Below are 3,023 nucleotides of genomic sequence, written 5' to 3'. Positions count from 1 at the left end.
ATTTATCTGGGTAGAATATTAATTTGTGAGCGGTGGTTAGTTGAAGATAGTCTAGGTGGTTAGAGAGTTCTAGCCAGGTCAGTGATTGTAGGGTAAGGCAGTGGTGAGTAGAGGTTTTAGATTTTGTTGCAAATTTAGAGATCTTATTATAGCAAATTTCATGTTTTGAGGTGTTGGAAGAAGACAGATTAGTTAGAAGAGGGGCTCCGTATAGTAAAGAAGGTAGAAGGTAGGTAGCTGCCAAGGTATGCCTAGAGGAGTTGGAGAGAAAGAGGTTATTCCTATAGAGCATACCTAACTTTTGGTGGGATTTCTTTATGTTTTGTTGTATGTGGATATCGAATTTAAGGTGTTCATCTATGGTAATGCCAAGAAGTTTTGCAAAAGGGACCATGTCTATAGCAGTGTTGGTTTGGCTTAGGACTTTGAAAGCATTTTTGTCATAAGAGAAAGCCCTGGAGGGAGGGAAAAGTAGTATTTTAGATTTATTTGAGTTGAGAGAGAGAGATGGTTTTGGTGCATCCAGTTCTCAGTGGTAGAAAATGCTATTTGGGTTTTAGTCAGTAGTTCAAGAAGGTTAGAGGTGGCACAGACTAAAGTTGAGTCATCAGTGTATTGGATAACTGTTGTGTCAGGGGACAGTGTGAAGGTTATTAATGAAGATGTTGAAAAGCATGGGTCTGAGGATGGACCCCTGGGGAACACCGGTGGGTGTTGGTAAGAAGGAGGAGGTAGAGTTCTTCCATCTGACAGCTTGAGATCTGTCTGATAGGTAACTGGAGAACCAAGATAGAGTATTAGGTTAGAGATTAAGGTTGGCGAGATGAAAGAGAAGGTGTTTGTGGGAAATGGTGTCAAATGCTTTAGAGAGATCTAGGAGTACTGTGGATACTAGCACTCCAGAATCTCAGACTCGATTGACTGTTTCTAGGAAGCATAGTAGGGCAGTTATGGTGCTGTGGCCAGGGCGGAAGTCATGTTGGGTGGGTGTTAAGAGTTGATTCTGGGTTAAGAAAGGCGTAAGTTGGTGGTGGACACATTTATTTAGAATTTTGGATATTGGAGAGAGTAGGGCAATGGGGCAGAAATTGGAAATATTGGTGTTTTTGCCTCCTTTGTGAAGAGGAAGAATGTAGGCTGAGCGCCAGAGTTTGGGAATATATGACTCTTTTAAGGATCTGTTTATTAGGATACTGATTGGGAGAGCAATACTATCAGCAGCACATTTGAGGAAGGAGGAGGGTATATTGTCAGGGGCATTGGAGGATGGCTTTAGTTTGGATATGAGCCTTTTTATAATAATGGTTGAAACTGGCTTGAGCTGGAAATTAAGGGGACAGTTATTAGGGTTGTTTGGTGTTGAAGAATGAGAGTTGTGTGGATTGTTGTTTGGGAACGTTTTGGTTAAGTTAGCTATGGATTCTGTAAAGAATGAGTTGAAATGTGAGCTCATTTCAATGTCAGTTATACTTGGGTCAGAGCAGGGATTATTCCTGGACCCAGGCTGGAGAAGGGAATTAACTGATTTCCAGAATTGTTTTGGGTTGGACTGAAGCTTATTGTAGTAGTTTTTTTTTGTCCATGGTGATTAGTTTTGTTTACATGGTTGCAGAGATGGCTGTATTGGAGCAAGGTAGTAGGCATTTTATTTTTCTAGTAAAGCTTCCAGAATTTGTCCCTGTGGTGCATGATTTGTTTTGTTTCTTTGGACAGCCAAGGAGCAGAATTAGCTTTGACTCTTTTGTTTCTTAGAGGGGCTAGGGAGTTAAGATTATTTAGTTAGACAGAGTTGAAATGTTCTACAGCTTTGTCAAGGGGAAGAGTATTTAGGATTTGCCAATTAATTTGTTTAAAAATGTTCGAGAAAGTTGTGGGGTTGAAGTTGCTAAGATTACGAGTGGGAATGTAATGGTGTTGATATTGGGTGGAGTTACCTGAGCGATGAATGAAAGCTGGGAGATGGTCACTAAAGGTGTCTGGGATAGTGCCAGAGTGAATTATTTTGTTTGGATGGGAGACTAGGATCCAGTCTATGATGGATCCTGGGGTGTGAATTTTGTTAGGATGGGTGGTTGAGCAGATTACTTGGGTGCAGTTGTAGAGGTTAATGGATAGGGAGGGAGAGGGAGTGTTGATTTTATTCCAACTGATATTACCGCCTAGAATGTAAGTTTCATACTTTATTTCAGTTGAGGCCCAATAAAGAATATTTTCAAACGTAGAGATGTTGTCGCCTGGGGAGATATATAGGGAAATAATGCAGATATTCTTATGTTTATTCAATCATAGGAGACTTGCTGTTAGTTCAGAATTTTTGAATTGTGGAGTTGAGATTTGAAGAAGGATTAAGGAAAGAAGGTTAGAGTAGATTAGAGCAGAGCCACCACCTTTTTTATTTAATCGGTCATTTCTGTGGATATGGAAACCAGGAGGTAAGATTTCAGAGTCCGTAATATGGGGTTTTAGCCAGGTTTCAGAGATGGCTAAAATGTCAGGTTGGTTGTGGTTAATCCAAGCTTGTACTTGGTGTACTTTGTTATTAAAGCTCTGGGCATTAATAGTGAAGAACTTAAGAGGGTTGTGAGAGAAGGCAGAGTAAGAAGGGAAAGGGGGGAAAGGGTTATATGTAGTGGGAGAAGTAGGGGGTGGGGGAAGGAGTTGTTTGTAATGAGACAAGGGCCGGGGTTGGGATGGATATCTCCAGATAAGGGTAGGACATTACAGGAAATAACTTTTAGCCTTTTGGGTTTGTATAATAGGAAGCTGTTTGGGGCTAGCAGTAGTTTATGAGTAAACGTTTTTGTTGTGGTGGAGAAGTGTTTGGGATGGAATAGGTACAGTAGGTTAGGTGGAATAAGAGAAGAGGCTATAGAGTGGAAGTGAGTGCATAAAAGTGGTTGCAGGTGAGTGTAAGGGATATTTTGAGTATAAGGTAGGCATGGGGTGCTTTGGAAGAGTAAGAAGTAGCATAATAAAGAGGAATTAGTAGTACAAGAAGGGAGCAAGGGACCCGGACAGTATAG

Source organism: Protopterus annectens, chromosome 5.part1 (genome assembly GCF_019279795.1).
Source record: "Protopterus annectens isolate FY-2018-M chromosome 5.part1, PAN1.0, whole genome shotgun sequence".
NCBI classification, from domain to species: Eukaryota; Metazoa; Chordata; order Ceratodontiformes; family Protopteridae; genus Protopterus; species Protopterus annectens.
The sequence above is the reverse complement of the archived record's forward strand: the minus strand, read 5'-3'. Positions refer to the sequence as shown.